The sequence below is a fragment of the Simochromis diagramma genome, unplaced genomic scaffold (genome assembly GCF_900408965.1).
Source record: "Simochromis diagramma unplaced genomic scaffold, fSimDia1.1 OVJJ01000402.1, whole genome shotgun sequence".
Lineage (NCBI taxonomy): Eukaryota > Metazoa > Chordata > Actinopteri > Cichliformes > Cichlidae > Simochromis > Simochromis diagramma.
The window spans coordinates 407413-425386 of NW_024386972.1; positions in this window are offsets into that span (position 1 = coordinate 407413).

Below are 17974 nucleotides of genomic sequence, written 5' to 3' on the forward strand. Positions count from 1 at the left end.
GAACATGCATATTCTCTGTCATATGGGCTTGCATGACTAACTTTCTGAATCCTTTATCATCTGCAACTGAAAATAGCTGTGGATGATTACTATACCTTTCTAATGTGAGGTTGTTGTCCCTGGCTCTTTCTCTGTCTCTCCCTCCCGCTCTGTTCCTGTGCTACTGAATGTAACTACCGCCCCTCCCCCCTCTGCCGAGCATAAAGCACAAGGCTCGCATGTGGAGTGAAGCAGAAAAAAAGTGCCAGAGAGAGAGAGGGTGAGAGAGAGAAAAAAAACCCACGGCTCGCGATAAGGAGCCGGCTCTCGTCATTCACGTCAAAGAACCGGCTCTAAGAGCCATTTCGTTCGCGACCGACCCATCACTACTATGTACCTGTACATTAATGCTGTGGAAAGACTTCCTGTTCACATAGGCTCCTTCGTTTACTGAAGGAGCAATGATTGGAATGTGAGTGCCATCTATACAGCCTGGGAACCGTGAACATAAATGTAAAATTTAAGTAGTAGTTCAAATATCACCACATCATAAATTAAGTTTTGTTTATCCTGATACCTGCAATTTTGTGGAATCCCTCTTTGATAAATCTTGTGGGTCTATGACCGGGGAACACCACAAACGAGTACAGGAGACGTTTCAGTGCAACTGTAACATTCTTGACTGCCCGAAAGACGGTAGCCTTGGAAACGTGCTCAGCGTCACCAATATTATACAGAAAGCTCCCGTTTGCAAAAAACCGAAGTGCAATACAAATAATATGTACAGAACTGAGAGGATGTCCGCGATGTGTCACATGAGCAATATTAGGCCTGAGGATGTTATTCAAATGAATTATAGATTGTGCTGAAAAACGGTAACGTTCACACAGAAAATCATCAGGAAATGATAAAATGTCCAAACGCGCTCTAATCACTCTCTCCCGGCGGAGAGCTCTGCGGAGAATTTGGGCTTCAACATCTACTGGCTCTTCAAGGAAGGAGCACGCCATGTCTGACACTTCCTACAGTCAGGTTTCCGACAAAGAGGCGGAGAAAGTCAGGGTTAGTTGAAGTAAACCTGCTAGGGGGCAGGTTAGCTTCACGGAGTGTGTCGTCATAGTAACTCACTCAGAATTAATCTAAACTCACTTTGTGAAACCAAAAACCCAGAGTTTTCGTTAACTCGGGGTATACTTACTCAGAGTTTGCACTAAACCGGCTTCCTGAAATAGGGCCCAGCCGGTTTAGAAAACTCAGAGTGAAAAACGATACTCAGGGTTGAGTAATCCCGAACTGTCCAACTCAGAATATTCGGTTTCAGAAAGGCTGATAACAATTAGTTCAGTCAACGCGGAGTTGCTTTAACCCCAAGTTAAGCGCGCGCACGAGGATACATAAAGCCCTGATTAGTGGAGCACAGATTAAGCGAGTCACCATGGAGATGGAGGGAAAGAAGGCGCGGTCAATGTATTTTACAGCGCTTGAGGCCGAAATTCTGATGGCAGCATATGCCGATAACATGCAAATTTTGCGGAAAAAAAGTAACACAGCCTCAGCTGCAAAAGAAAGGGAGCATGCATGGCAAAACATAGCCGACAGAGTCAATGCATGAGTGTTAATTTAAACATTGATCTAGGGATTTCCACCTATGTAACACGTTATTTTATTATATTTTATTTTATTTTTTATTTTATACATTTGATTTTGTGATGTGATGTGAGCGCAGGTGCAACCCAACAGGCCCCAAACGTTCCTGGCAGCAAGTAAAAATGAAATATAAAAATATAGTCCAAACAGGTAAGGTGTAATTGTATCATGAGCCATAGTGCTTGGTCTGTTTGTCCGATGTAAATCAATTGCAGTTAGAGGCTACATTAATTTCCTTTCTGTAAGCACTCATTGAAATTATCTGAGCACATTACAAGTACATATTTGCTTACTCTGTATGCTCAAATGTGACCCGTTAAAGCCAACAGAAAAAAAAGCGGAGGCCCGAAAAACAGGTGGGGGTCCTCCACCACCACCACTCACAGAGGCTGAGCAGTTGGCTTCCACATTTGTGATAATGTTGGCAGCATCACATATGATCTTCACAGTGCAGAGAACACAAATTAGCATCCATTACTATAATGAAATAATTTGTTAGTTTGAAATGCTACAGGGAACTATGTACCTGCACATTAATGCTGTGGAAAGACTTCCTGTTCACATAGTCCCCTTCATTTACTGAAGGAGCAATGATTGGAATGTGAGTGCCATCTATACAGCCAATCACGCCTGGGAACCCTGAAAATAAATGTAAAATTTAAGTAGTAGTTCAAGTATCACCACATCATGAATTAAGTTTTGTTCATCCTGATACCTGCAATTTTGTGGCATCCCTCTTTGATAAATCTTGTGGGTCTATGACCGGGGAACACCACAAACAGGAGACGTTTCAGTGCAACTGTAACATTCCTGACTGCCCGAGAGACGGTAGTCTTGGAAACGTGCTCAGCGTCACCAATATTATACAGAAAGCTCCCGTTTGCAAAAAACGAAGTGCAATACAAATAATATGTACAGAACTGAGAGAATGTCCGCGATATGTCACATGAGTAATATTAGGCCTGAGGATGTTATTCAAATGAATTATAGATTGTGCTGAAAAACGGTAACGTTCACACAGGAAATCATCAGGAAATGATAAAATGTCCAAACGCGCTCTAATCACTCTCTCCCGGCGGAGAGCTCTGCGGAGAATTTGGGCTTCAACATCTACTGGCTCTTCAAGGAAGGGACACGCCATGTCTGACACTTCCTACAGTCAGGTTTCCGACACAGAGGCGGAGAAAGTCAGGGTTAGTTGAAGTAAACCTGCTAGGGGGCAGGTTAGCTTCACGGAGTGTGTCGTCATAGTAACTCACTGAGGATTAATCTAAACTCGCTTTGTGAAACCGAAAACCCAGAGTTTTCGTTAACTCGGGGTTTACTTACTCAGAGTTTGCACTAAACCGGCTTCCTGAAATAGGGCCCTGGTCTTTCGCTATAATGAAAAAAAAGACACAAAGCTGGAGTTATTCTGTCGTTACGCTGCACAGCTGCCTCTTCTCTCATTCTCCCCCTCCCTCTCCTGTTGCTACTTCAATCATGAAACTGATCAATGATCAGCTGATCGGCTTTTCTCTCTTGTTTGTTTATCGCCCACTTTGCGCCAGAAAGAGGAAACCAGCGGATGTCGCGCTAAACAACAGCTGCACGTTTAAGCTTGATCAGCTGTTGTTAGAATTTATTTAATATTAATTTCTAGTATCAGCTGATGTTTGCTGGAGCCACAGCTGTAAAGCTGCTGGTCATGATGTTGGTTTGGATATGTGGTGAGAGGGAAACATGAAGATGAAACCAGGAGATGTCCTTACTGAATCATCAGAGCTGAACAGGTGATGGAGAAACAGGTTTACCTTTTAGGTCACATGAATGAGTTGAAGGGAAGTTATGAACTGTTTCTGAGAGACAAATAACACCAGGATCCTTTTCTAAGTAGCTGACAGCTGGTAACTGTGCAGGGGCGGGTCTAGCAAAGTTTTGCCAGGGGGACCACGTAGGGCATTAACAGGGAAAGGTGGGGCACAAAGAAATACCTTTCTTTCTTATTCTCATTTAAAATATCTCGCTTTTATTAAATAATTATCTAAATCTTACAACCAAAGTTTTTATCTGACATAAAATGTATAGAAATCATACATATACCAACAAGACAGTGTACATCACTGTCACAACAGCATTTGTTTTCATCCAAAGGCTTTATGGCTTTAATACCTGGTGGGCCGGTCTCTAGTCAAAATGCCCGATTTTCTGTCCCAGTCCAGCCCTGCAGGTTAATACTGGCAGTGTCACCATGCCAGCTGACTGTATTTCATCATCAGCCAGTGTTGTTCTTTATCAATATTACCAAAGTTTACTATATGGCAGCATAGGAAGTATTTACTTGCTTTCAGGTTTTATTCAAATGTTAGTCTTTTCAGTTGTTTCCCCACTTTTTTCCTGTTTCAAAATCAAACACCAGTTTGTGAGAAGATTATCTTCTTTTTTTAATAGGCAGATAAAGTTTTACATTGGAATTGGCTAATTTGTCAATTGTTTGTTACAAATGTTCGTATTTTAATATTAAAAAAAATGTTTTTGCCCAAAACATATGTGCACTATATGTCAGTAAAAATACTATGCAAATATTGCTGTACTTGAATGCTGAGTAAACACTGACAAAGCACTGATTGTATCTCTTGTACTTTATCAACGCAGTATCTAAAAACTTTGCACCGTAGTGGTTAAAATCTCATTCTAATAAGAGTTAAAAGCGCATTCGGTTATTAGGTTTATAGGATTATTGAATTATGGTTAACGGTTGGTAGAATTTTTTTTTTTTTTTAAACATTATCTGCCAATTACATCTGCCACCCTTCTCCAAATCTGTGCCCCTACCTGGCCCCCCCAACAAAAATTTTCTAGACACGCCACTGACTATATACAATACAGTTTTGAGAATGTTCACACTCAGTATATTATATCTCAGCTACACTCAGTAGGTCTCAAAAATCACAAACACGGCTGTTACAGGCTTTGGGGGACAAGGTTTGGTCTGCTGCCGTTGTTAGTTGCTGCCGCTGACTACTGCTGGGCAGGGATCTTTTAAAAACAGCCACCTGATGAGGGGACCAGAATTGTGGTATGACCCAATTTGCTTGCTCTGTCCTCTACCTCCTAGCTCATCAACCAAGGGACTGGGAGCAACTGACAGTGAGGTGACTCAGAAAACAAAGAACGATTAAATCATACATACATAACAGTGTAAACTAAAATGTGGGCAGTTATTTTAGAATACAGTAATATGTGATTGTATAAGTAAATTATTTCTAAACCAAAACCAATTCTTTATTAGCCTGTAAATTAAATCCTATATTTAAAGAAAGAAAAATGTAAGTGTATTGTTATGTGTAAACCTCTGTTGTAACACTGATGTTTGGTAGACATTACCACTGTGTGGCTGTAACTGCAGCCATCACAAGAAGATTCAATTATTCTAAAATTAACATTAAAATGTTTTAACTTTAATTATTTAACTTTAGAACATCCGTGAGGTCCACCTGAGGGGGATATATTTGGTTGCCAGTCTTGAGGAACACCAGCACATATCCATACATGAAAGATGGAGGGTCCGGATACTTATTTTACATTGGGCTTCTTGGTCAGCACGTCAGGGACACTGCCCTGTGCTGGCCCAAGTAAAATGACTCCAGTGGCAGCTCTTAAAGTGTGTGCGCTGGGTGATGAAAACAAAGAGGATCAGTTAAAAATGTTTGTTTTCTTTCTTTTTTTTCAAAGCTTCTGCTTTTTGTATTTGTTTATTTTACAAGAAATCTACAGAAAAGTAAAGTTTTTGTTTATCCAATTTTATTAAATGCAACTGTTTTTGCTTGCAGCCCAACTTCAGGAATAAATGCGATTTTGGCATCATCAATAGTAGATCAGTTTCCATGTTTAAAGGACAGGATATGTAAGTATCTACACTTCAATGGATGCACACGACAACAATAAATAAATAAAAAAAAAAAAAACAGCATACTGGGCAGTTTTTCAATCAGTAAAAATAAATATACAGTGTACTCAATGTCTATATCTTTAAAAGATGTTTGCACATTATATGTCATTCATCCAAGTGATTTCTTCAGTCATATGCACAATATAGATGCATAAATAATAACATTGTTGTAAATGTATTGAGAAGTTGGCAAAAAGGTTCATACAACCTTGTGACAGTATAAAGTGTGTGAAACATGATACTTGATGTTGGTTTAGTCCATCTCATAAAAATTAATTGCGAGCATTCACAACCACAGACTGGTCTGCTTTGTTGTTGTTTTGATCTCTCTGAGCAAATGTCAAGCATAGTGTTGGAGCTCACTGCTCCAGGATTACAGAAAACTTGACATTAACCAAACAACTGCAAATAATCTTTTAAATCTTACTTTATTGACCCTTTTATTTTGTTTAAGAATTTCAGGATGCATGGTTATCCGTTACAGAACTCATAGGCCAGCAACTGGATTTCTGGAGGAGTGTCGACCAAATGTCAGGAAAAGGCTTTGTTCTATCAGGAAGAAGAATTCAGCACCAAAGGAACCCCAAGAAAATGGTCATTTTGCCTGGCACTAGAAGTTAGATTTGTTTCTGCTTTTTGCAGCAATCTAAGGTCTGTTGATGGCTGCTTCAAAGCATTTTTTTGTTTTTGATGCAAGTTATCCAAAGTTATGCGCCCAGGTTTGGGAATTCCTTCACATTGTCATCTATTCCAGGAATAGATGAATCCCAGGACATGAATCAAATATGATCAAATTATTGATGGCTCATTTAGCTATGATGGAAGTGTGAAATGTTGCTCATAAATGTGCATGAAATAATCTGAGATTCCCTCTTGCCACTTTTCCAAAGTGTTGATGTATGTGAAGTACAGAAAAAAATCATCATCGGGTTTTTTTTTTTTAAGTTAAGAGTTTTTACATGTACTTTGTTCTAAATCAGCCAGCTTTACATAGCATGTCTTCATGTGTATTAACATGTACATGTGCTGTATCCAATTAACTTGCATTTTACTTTCATTGATATATTTTGTATGAATTTTGCTGTCTATATTCTATGTATCATATGGCAATAAAAATAGTTTTTAAAAATCTGTTTTGAATCTAGTTTTTGTGATGGTTTTCTGAGTTTTGACCCAATTTTTATTAACCTCAGCTTTAAACATTGGTCAATTTAACCCTATTTTTGGGTTAACCCAACCCTGTTAAGTTGAAACAACCCAGTGTTGGCTCGGTCCATATTTGACCCAGCACTGGGTTACAAATTTTTAACCCAGCATTTCCTACGGTGTATTAGTAAAGTGATATGGTTAAAATATGTGATCAATATATACCATACCATACCATACCACCTTTATTTATAAAGCACTTTAACATAAAACCAGAGTTCACAAAGTGCTGTACATGCTAAAAGCATAAGTAAAGAAAATTAAAATGAGATAAGATAAAATAAATAACTAAAAAACTAAAATAAATTGAAACATGTCAAAACAAATTGAGTCAACCCCTCTAATCAATGCCAAAGGCTTCAGCGAATAAATATGTTTTAAGAAGACTTTTAAATTCAGAGAGAGAAGAGGCCTGCCTAACATGCAAGGGTAGATCATTCCACAACTTTGGAGCAACTACAGCAAAAGCACGATCACCTTTAGATTTATACTTAGTTTTTGGTACCTTAAGGAGCTGCTGATTGGCGGACCTAAGGGAACGGGGAGGTGTATATGGTTGTAGTAGCTCCGAGAGGTAGGGGGGGGGCCAGGCCATTAAGAGATTTAAAAGCAAATAAGAGAATTTTAAAAACAATCCTAAAATGTACAGGTAGCCAGTGGAGTGAAATTAAAATTGGGGTAATGTGCTCAAACTTTTTTGTTCCAGTTAAAAGACGTGCTGCAGCATTTTGCACAACCTGCAGGCGCCTAATGGACGCATCACTAACCCCAAAATAAAGTGCGTTACAATAATCCAGCCTAGAAGTAACAAAGGCATGGATTACTGTCTCAAAATGCTGTTTCGATAAGATAGGCTTTATTTTGGCTAACTCCCTCAAATGAAAAAAGCTAGATCTTACAACAGCTCTGACCTGGCTTTCAAGTTTAAGATTTGTCTCTATTTTAACTCCCAGATTAGTGATGACTGGTTTAACATACTGTGCCAGTGAACCAAGATCTATAATAGTGGCCTCAGAAGCGCCACCAAAAACCATCACTTCTGTTTTCTGTTCATTAAAATGTAAAAAGTTCAAAGCCATCCAGGCCCTTATATCATCAAGGCATCTGAGCAGCGGGTCTACTGAGAAGCCATTTATCTTTTTAAGTGGGAAATAAATCTGGGAGTCATCGGCGTAGCAGTGGAAAGAAATCCCATGTTTCCTGAAAATAGACCCAAGGGGTAGGAGATATAGAGAGAAAAGAAGCGGGCCTAAAACTGAACCCTGTGGGACCCCACATTGAAGAGAAGCAGCAGAGGATACAAACTCCCCTAGTTTCACAGAGAAAGTTCGCTCTGCCAAATAGGATCCGAGCCACTGCAGTGCGGTACTCCGCATACCCACCAACTGCTCTAAACGGGACATTAAAATGTTATGATCCACTGTATCAAAAGCAGCAGTTAAATCTAACAGCACGATAATAACACAGTCACCTGAGTCATTTGCCAAAAACACATCATTAAAAACTCTTAAAAGGGCAGATTCGGTACTATGTAAAGCTTTAAAACCAGATTGGAAAACTTCTAAAATACCGTGTTCTTCTAGGAAGGACATTAATTGCTTGTAAACTACCTTTTCAAGAATCTTTGAGATAAAAGGCAGTTTGGAAATAGGTCTGTAATTCGCAATAATATCAGGATCAAGAGCAGGTTTCTTGAGTAGAGGCTGAATCACCGCATGTTTGAGATTGGCAGGTACAACACCAGAGGACAAACTACTATTTACGATGGATTGTACAGCTGATGCTATAGTGAGAAAAACCTCTTTGAAAAATCGAGGAGGGAGAGCATCATAAGGGGAACCTGAGGGCTTCATGTGAGCAACCAACTCCTGCAGGCAGAGCAAGGAAACTGGCTCGAACCTGTCAAAGACAGCAGAACTAGGGACAGGGGTAGAAGGGTCGAGAACGGACTGGGAAGTCTGCGCTTTGACAGATAGCACTTTATCAATAAAAAAGTGTAGGAAGTTTTCACAAATTTCCTGAGAAGACTCGACACCAGCAGTCTGTGGAGCATGAAGGACCATGTCAATAGTCTTGAATAAGACATGAGGCTTACGACAATTTGCCTGAATAATAGCAGCAAAATGTTTCCTCTTAGCATCTTTTACAGTTTTCTGGTAAGAATTCCAGTAGTCTTGTAACATTTGGTATGACACCTGAAGTTGATCCTTCTTCCATTTACGTTCAGCTCTCCTACACTTTCTTCTGGCAGCCCGGGTGTCTTCATTCAGCCAGGGTTCAGATTTGGCTTTTACTTGCCTAAGCTTAAAGGGGGCCACTGAATCTAAAGCAGTTTGACAGACAGAGTAAAACCACGTACTCAGCTCTTCTGTATCATTGCATATGAAATCAGGAAGGCCGCCGTTCTGATTAAAAACAATAGAGAACTGTCCAGAAGAGGAAGGGTTAAAAATACGACAGCTCCTAGCAGCAACAGGAGGAAGATTAACTTTGGTACAAGGAAGGAAAACCTCAAACAAGACAGGCCTATGGTCTGACCATACAACATCACAAACCTCTAAGTTAGAGACAGGTAAATTGTGAGTTAAAACAAGATCCAACGTGTGCCCATATTTTTGTGTAGGCACAAACAGAAAAGAAATCTGCCACCACAATATATGTATATATATATATATATATATATATATATATATATATATATAATATTATAGGTGTGCAACGATACACAAAATTCACGGTTCGGTTCGGTTCGATACTTTGGTGTCACAGTTCGATATTTTTTCGATACAAAAAAAGTGTTCATGCCTTTTTAATTTGTCATTTATTAAAATTATAAATATATATTTTAACTCAAAAGTACAGTTTTTAAATTTAACCCTAACCCTTGTGCGTGTTTTTTATTTTGACAGCGAATGCGCACCTGCGGACCACTTATGTGCAGCCCTGGTTATTTAGCTCGTCATATTGTAGCCACAGAAATTATTTTGTCCATGAAACCATAAAGCTGCACTTTCTTTTTGCCTTATAGTCTGATTTGTCATAACTTCTCCGTTTTGTGGTAAGATTTTCTTTGGCTGTCACTTCTTCACCCTGACCTGTCTTATTTGGCTCAGCAGAACTAAAATATATATCCTGCTGCTTTTACACACGCACTCACATAAGCTCAGCGATTCTCTGCGCGATCAACCTCTCACATGTTTAAGCTTGCTGCGGGAGATTTCACTTGTCATGTTTGCATAGTAAGCTAACGATTAATAAGACGATGTCAGAAGAATTGGAGCACAAATTATCATCACTCACAGATCAGTGCTGTCGCTCTCTATACACAGTTCGCACGATTGCAAAGTGAAAGCAAAAAAACAAGCGCAAATTCAAACGCGATTTCAATATGTCACATATTGACAGTGGCTCACCGATGCCAATGACATAATTACCCAGCTACATTTCTGAAAGAATGCAAAAGCATTGACATATATTTTTCCTTCCTACAATAGCCCGACGGGCAGGGAAGAGATAGATTTTGGTAACCCGACTGAAAAAATCGCTAGCCCCAGGACGTCGGGCTAGCGATATTGCAAGTCCTGTATCTGATTGAGGAATCACTCATCTTTGGAAAAGAGAGTTTATTACAGAGAAATGTCTCTTTCCAAAATAAAAGCAATACTATCCGCTTCTTCTGGGCTATATTCTCAGCAGCATAAGGAGAATCATGTGCTAACAGCTGTCTAAATGACTCGGCTAAAGTTAGTAGCATGCTTGTTGTTTTTGTCTTTGCACTAGGATGATGTCGGCGTAAATGTGCAGTCATATTCGTTGTGTTCCCACTAGTGCTTTCAGGTTAATCTCGTTGAAATGACCTTAACGCCACAACACGGCAAATCTCCGTTAACGAGCTACCGCCGATCGCCCCGTGCATGGGGCTAGACGGCCAACACGTTAACGAGCTAACTGCGCTAACACACTAGCTCCCACCCATGTAATTGAGCATTGCATGGCACATCCAACATACTGTTTTACTTTAGTCCATGACTCGCTTACCTTCAGGGTCATACGTCACATGAAAACCAAAATAATTCCAAACGCCAGATCTGAATGAGGGTGGGGGAGGTCCATGTTGCAAGGAGAGCTTAACTTCTGTCTTGCTAGCTTGCCCTGCGCTCTTCCTTCTGACTATGCTGTCTGTGTTGAGCGCTCAGTGGATCTGCGCTCGACAGTGCAGCCTAGGCGGAGTAGTCGAACGCAGATTCACTGAGCGCTCAACACAGACAGCATCGTCAGAAGGAAAGTTGATAAAATAAATTACAAATGTTGTATTGTTCGATACATATGCGTACCGAAAGCACTGTATCGAACGGTTCAATATCGATACGAATATCGTTGCACCCCTAATATATATATATATATATATATATATATATATATATATATATATATACATATACATACATACACACACATATACATATACACACACACACACACACACAGTGGGGCAAAAAAGTATTTAGTCAGCCACCGATTGTGCAAGTTCCCCCACTTAAAATGATGACAGAGGTCAGTAATTTGCACCAGAGGTACACTTCAACTGTGAGAGACAGAATGTGAAAAAAAAAATCCATGAATTCACATGGTAGGATTTGTAAAGAATTTATTCGTAAATCAGGGTGGAAAATAAGTATTTGGTCACCTCAAACAAGGAAAATCTCTGGCTCTCACAGACCTGTAACGTCTTCTGTAAGAAGCTTTTCTGTCCCCCACTCGTTACCTGTATGAATGGCACCTGTTTGAACTCATCATCTGTATAACAGACACCTGTCCACAGCCTCAAACAGTCAGACTCCAAACTCCGCCATGGCCAAGACCAAAGAGCTTTCGAAGGACACCAGGAAAAGTATTGTAGACCTGCACCAGACTGGGAAGAGTGAATCTACAATAGGCAAGCAGCTTGGTGTGAAAAAATCAACTGTGGGAGCAATCATCAGAAAATGGAAGACATACAAGACCACTGATAATCTCCCTCGATCTGGGGCTCCACGCAAGATCTCATCCCGTGGGGTCAAAATGATCATGAGAACGGTGAGCAAAGATCCCAGAACCACACGGGGGGACCTGGTGAATGACCTGCAGAGAGCTGGGACCAAAGTAACAAAGGTCACCATCAGTAACACACTACAACGGCAGGGAATCAAATCCCGCAGTGCCAGACGTGTTCCGCTGCTGAAGCCAGTGCATGTCCAGGCCCGTCTGAAGTTTGCCAGAGAGCACATGGATGATACAGCAGAGGATTGGGAGAATGTCATGTGGTCAGATGAAACCAGAGTAGAACTCTTTGGTATAAACTCAACTCGTCGTATTTGGAGGAAGAAGAATACTGAGTTGCATCCCAAGAACACCATACCTACTGTGAAGCATGGGGGTGGAAACATCATGCTATGGGGCTGTTTTTCTGCCAAGGGGACAGGACGACTGATCCGTGTTAAGGACAGAATGAATGGGGCCATGTATCGTGAGATTTTGAGCCAAAACCTCCTTCCATCAGTGAGAACTTTGAAGATGAAACGAGGCTGGGTCTTCCAACATGACAATGATCCAAAACACACCGCCCGGGCAACAAAGGAGTGGCTCCGTAAGAAGCATTTGAAAGTCCTGGAGTGGCCTAGCCAGTCTCCAGACCTCAACCCCATAGAAAATCTGTGGCGGGAGTTGAAAGTCCATGTTGCTCGGCGACAGCCCCAAAACATCACTGCTCTCGAGAAGATCTGCATGGAGGAATGGGCCAAAATACCAGCTACTGTGTGTGCAAACCTGGTAAAGACCTATAGTAAACGTTTGACCTCTGTTATTGCCAACAAAGGTTATGTTACAAAGTATTGAGTTGTATTTTTGTTATTGACCAAATACTTATTTTCCACCCTGATTTACGAATAAATTCTTTACAAATCCTACCATGTGGATTCATGGATTTTTTTTTCACATTCTGTCTCTCACAGTTGAAGTGTACCTCTGGTGCAAATTACTGACCTCTGTCATCATTTTAGGTGGGGGAACTTGCACAATCGGTGGCTGACTAAATACTTTTTTGCCCCACTGTGTGTGTGTGTGTGTGTGTGTGTGTGTGTGTGTGTATATATATATTCTAGATAGATAGATAGCCAGCTCTAGTCCTGATTTTTCCATTTATACATGTTGCTCTTTGGGACCTTCAGTGCTACAGTTTTTTTTTTCTGTATCCTTCCCCAAATCTCTGCCTCAATAAAATTCTGTCTCAGATGTCTGCAGACATTTCCTTGGACCTAATGTCTTGGTTTGTGCTCTGATCTGCATTGTCAATTCTATGACATTATACATGTGCCTTTCCAAATCATGTCCAATCAACTAAATTTACCAGCTGTAGAAACATCAGGTTCTGAATTATTGCAACAAAAATGATGTGTTTCTTAGTTACCAGTCTCTGAAGCTTCATGAGGAAATCATGTGGTTTTCTCATTGGTACATGTGCCGTGCATCGTCAGGGTTCTGGGTCCTTCTGACCCAGCATTTTGTGTTTCCTTGTGATATTTCTGTATTTTGGGTTATGTCTTGGTTCTTTAGTAGTCTTTAGTTATATTCTCTGTTTCTGTCTCCTTGATTATTTGAGTATTTTTCCCTTGTGTCTTTGCCGTCTGTGTCTCCCTCGGTGTGTCTGTGTTTTTATTGTGGTGTGAGTTCTTGTGCCGTGTTTCCCTTTGTGTTTTAAGTCTGTTCTGCTTTCCGTCTTGTTTTGCCAGTCCATCATGTCTGCCTCTCTCCCTCGAGCTCCCCCGTGTTCTCTCTTCCCCTCCAGTCTACGTCTTTGTACTTCCTGTTTTACTTACTCCATCAGTGTCCGTCATGTTGTGTTTGCTCTTCTCCTGTCTCATTATAGTTATCCGTGTCAGCTGTGTGTCCTCACGTCCCTCGTTATCCTTCTGTGTATTTATGTCCGCATCTCCCTCAGTTGCATGTCGCATTCTCCTCATGCTGTGTGTTTCCCAGTGTGCATTATTTCCATTAGAATAATCCCAGTTTAGTTTTGATCTGTTTGTATCTGTCAAGCCTGAAATAAAGCAGTGTTTTTGAGTTCACAGTCTGCCTTTGAGTCCAGCGTGTGGGTCCCTTTCCTGCCTTTGCACAGCCGTTTCATGACAGTGCATAAAGTTACTGTTTGTCTATTGTTGCACATTGCTGTTATAAATTATATTGTAAATTATATTACAGTATTTTTCTTTATACTTGTAGCACCCCACCCGTGATACTGAGTCTAAATCCACTTACCTCAGTTTGGACCCCCTAGGCGGGGTGTTAGGTTCGTTACAGCCTAGATACCACAAAAGGTTCTGGTATAGACAGGAATCAGGGAAACTATCAGTAAACCTTTGCCTGCAAGTTAGACTTAACCAGTAGTAAAAGAATCAACCCCAGACAACTCTTTAACACAAACCAACCGTTTACTGAATGTAAGGGCAGGAAAAAAGTAATGTATAACACACCCTTTTCTTAACTCAACTCAAATGATATCCAGCTTTATAAACAAATGAAACATGCTGTGTAAATGAAATAATTCCCTTTGAAATTATGTTAAACAACACAAATTATGTTATCACCTCTTGGTAAGTGACTTACTAATATACACTCAAAAATATGCTATATAATCCACTAGATACACAATATTCACACATGGGCCCCACACACACTCACATTCACACTTGTTGCAGGCCTGTTTGCTGCTCACGCCGGACGATGGAGAAAAATCCTCTTCTCCCCAGTAAGAGCACGAAAGTCCAACTTACAGTTCAGTTGCTCGGTAGGTTTCCGTTCACCAGTCCCAAACTAAATCCACTCTCCGCTCTCCCTGCGGACCGGATGCTGTCTCTGCTACAGCGCGTTAGCCAGTCACTGTCCAGCTCTCCGACAGTCCATAGCAGCTGCCTCCGTGGCGCAGCCAAGCAGTCCGGGCTAGCCTTTAGCCTCGGCGGTCGTAGCTGGACACACAGTTTTTTCACGGTGGTACGACCGTTGAAACAAAAAGTCACTTCACCTGTCATCCAGGGAAGGACGGATGTTTTGCTGTGCTGTATTTTAATGTGAAGTGTACTTATTTATATTTTTATATTGCATGTATTGGTTATATTTTGTGCAGTGTTTTATTTAGTTTGCATGTTCTAGTTACCGTCAAATTGTCCTGGAGAGACTCCGCCCTTTCCCCCGTTTTTACTAATTGGACACACCTGAGAGGAAAGGCAAGGTAATTTACAGAGTGCTCAATGACACATAAGAGGGTTGGAGTTGGCGTTCGAAAGGAGATGACCAGCGACTGGGGACGCGCCACCACCAGCGACTAGGGACGCACAGCGGGCAGTCAGACGGCAATAACGACAAGAGCCAGCTTGTGCACTGCGGGAGAGCAGAAGCAGTGAGACAGCTGGTGCCGATTTGCAGTTTTAAAGAAGCGGCGGGCGGAGTTGAGAGCTCTGCCCACCCGGGGTAAGTCTTCGACTTAGCCCCTTTTATTGAATGAAAATTGCCGAAAAGAATAGTGACTGCCGCTCCCTCCCTTTCTTCAGCGTACCAGGACGCGGAATGCGGGGAGGAAGGCGAGGACTCCGCTGGGTTTCCCTTTTACATCACTTCGCTGGACTTTTTTAGTTCTTTGTGACTTTTATATCGTGGCGGATGCCACTGGACTTTTAATGTGTTTTATTGCTTTTTATTGTGTTATTCCTTGGCCAAGGTTGTTTTAATTCATTTTACATTTTTAACTATTTAAATATAATAAATTATATTTTTAATCTTACAGTTTTTAATTGTGTGCTTTCCCTTGGCGGCTCCACTGCTCTGCCCGTTTTGAGGAAGGTTTCCTTCCTTTTAAAAAAACACAAACATCTTGGAAATAAAATTCAGCCTTTCCGCTCCGTTACATAATTGGCGTTGTCGACATAGGATACGGAGCCAAGAGCAGTTTTTTTTTCTCTGTCCATCGGGTCCATTTGGACCTGCCAGTACCACTGGCTAAGTCCAGGGTGGAAACCACTTCGCTCGAGTAAGGCTTGTCAATGTCTCTCTATCGTGGCAAGGGGAAAGCATCTTTTAGCGTCACCGCATTCAATTTTCTGTAGTCCACACAGAACCTCCAGGCGCCATCCTTTTTCCACCAAACAATGGGTGCAGCCCACGGGCTACAGCTTTCCCGGATAACTCCCTTTGCCATCATATCTGCCAAGAGACTCCTCTTTCCTTATACATGCGGGGGGCAAAGGACGAACCTCTCTCTAATGGGAGCTGCATCACTGTGGGGATACAATGATGCACCAGGTCAGTCCTCCCGAATCTTCGTCATCTTTAGAGAACACCTTCTCCCATTTAAGCAATAAAGCACGTACGCGCCCGTTGCAGTCAGACAGGTCAGGTCTTCAATCAGTTTATTCATCTCCTCAGGTAATCTCCCCCTCCGTGGGGGCGCACACATCGACCAGAGCCACCTCCACCAACCGTCCGTCCCAAGGGACAGGCTCAGGTCCTGTGAGCCATGGTACGCGGCTTCATCCACGCAGATAGTTTTCCCAGTTTCTGGTAGCGACCTATAAAAAGAGGATAGGGGTGTGGGTTACAAATCCTCACTGGCACTTTCCCGGCCCTTACCATTACAAGGGTCCTCGCCACCCCCACATCAGGAGTTTCAGGCAGTGCCTCCACCAGGGCACAATAATCCGTTCCTTGCGGACCCGTCTGAGTCCGGCCCCACACCATTATTTCACTCCTCGGGGAACTTTAATTTTGCGTCGGCCAGCAGCCGTACATACCCCACCATTCCATCCTCCACGTACTTGCTTCTATCCGCTGCATGTTGCGAAGGCAGTCCTCCAGGCCTGTTGATTCGTTAATGGCTGTGGGACAGGAGCAGTCTTTTCGGCCACTTAAATACATTCCAACAGGCAGTCACAACATTCATACCAACAATCAGTGGGTGCGGCAATGGTCATCTTTTACCACCACAACCCCCGTCCAGGAACCTTAACACTCTACTTCCATGTCCAGGACAGCATAGGTGGTATAGGGAATTTCCAGACCATTGGCAGCTCTCAGCTTAAAGGCGGGGTTGGAGTTTTCTCAAGCTTAGCCTGGGGAAAAATGCTCATTAAACAAACTCTCCTGTACAACTCACTTGTGATCCTGTATCCAACAAGCCTGAACTCCACCCCCTCGATCACTATGTTCACTGTTGGACACTGCCCAATAAATGTTTCGTGGCCCTCAATTCCTTAGGTGAACCAAAAGCCCCCCTCGGACCTCAGCACAGGGTCATCTAGTTTAAACTTGGCTGGGAAGACATGGAGGTCTGGCAAAACCTAGCTATATGTCCTGCTGCTTACACCTCCGACAGATAGGCCGACCTTGTGCATCCCAGCTAGCATTTGATTGTCGCGGTCTTCTCCTAAACTGAGGTGCAGGCGGAAGAGTAGCTACAGCTGGCTGAGTGGAGCCTCTAATTTCCCTTACTAGCTCTGTGCCAATCCTTTAATTTGTGCCTTAACACCTCCAGTATCTCCTGTTTTAACACTGCCTCCAATCTTCTTTCTGTTCAACCTTAAAAGGAGCATGAGACTTATTTACAGACAGGCAGGTTACCTCAGACTGGGGCTGTACATGTTCTGAGTCTAGGAGCAGTGCCTCCTGGCGTATGGCAGCAAAATCTTGGTCTGGATTACGCCGCACATAGACCTTCAGTGCCTGACTTACAGGGCCCTCCCGCAATCCTAGCAACAATTGATCTCGTAGGGCTGCATCAGAGGGGACATTATCTGGATCATGCTTTCGCAACCTACAGTATATATCTCTCACCGCAAAATAAATGAAGAACAGTTTCACTTGAGTTCTGAGTGCAACTAAAAAACTGTGACCAAGAACTGGGGTGGGGACACGATCACCATATAAAGAGTCTAAAAAAGAAAGAGATTTTTGTACTTGGTCTCTTCACTGGTTTCAAGAACACTGACCTGACGTTAGCCTCACTGCTAGCGCTCCCAACACAATAGCAACTTTCCTCACTTCAGGCAAGTCCTGAGATCCCAGCAGCCCCCGCATCTGCTCCTTCCACTCCTGATATTGCACATCCTGATCAGGCCCTTTAAACTTTGGCAGCCACGGGGCTCCGGGATATACAGGCATCATCATATTGCTATTCCCCTGGCTAAC